A 555-nucleotide genomic window follows, 5' to 3' on the forward strand; every position below is an offset into this window, starting at 1 on the left:
AGCTAGCTAAAGCTAACTCAAGCTAACTCAAGCTAACTCAAGCTAACTCAAGCTAGCTAAAGCTAACTCAAGCTAACTCAAGCTAACCCGAGCTAACTCAAGCTAGCTCAAGCTAACCCAAGCTAGCTAAAGCTAACTCAAGCTAACTCAAGCTAATTCAAGCTAACTCAAGCTAACTCAAGCTAACTCAAGCTAACTCAAGCTAGCTAAAGCTAACTCAAGCTAACTCAAGCTAACTCAAGCTAACCCGAGCTAACTCAAGCTAACTCAAGGTAGCTAAAGCTAGTTCAAGCTAACTCAAGCTAGCTAAAGCTAAGACAAGCTAACTCAAGCTAACTCAAGCTAACTCAAGCTAACTCAAGCTAACTCAAGCTAGTTCAAGCTAACTTAATGAAGTTAACCCAAGCTAACTTGGGTTAATGAAGTCAAACTCAAGCTAACCCGAGCTAACTCAAGCTAACTCAAGCTAATTCAAGCTAACTCAAGCTAACTCAAGCTAATTCAAGCTAACTCAAGCTAATTCAAGCTAACTCAAGCTAGCTCAAGCTAACTCAA

The sequence above is a fragment of the Convolutriloba macropyga genome, unplaced genomic scaffold (genome assembly GCF_964194025.1).
Source record: "Convolutriloba macropyga unplaced genomic scaffold, txConMacr16.3 SCAFFOLD_1629, whole genome shotgun sequence".
In the NCBI taxonomy this organism is placed as follows: Eukaryota; Metazoa; Xenacoelomorpha; order Acoela; family Convolutidae; genus Convolutriloba; species Convolutriloba macropyga.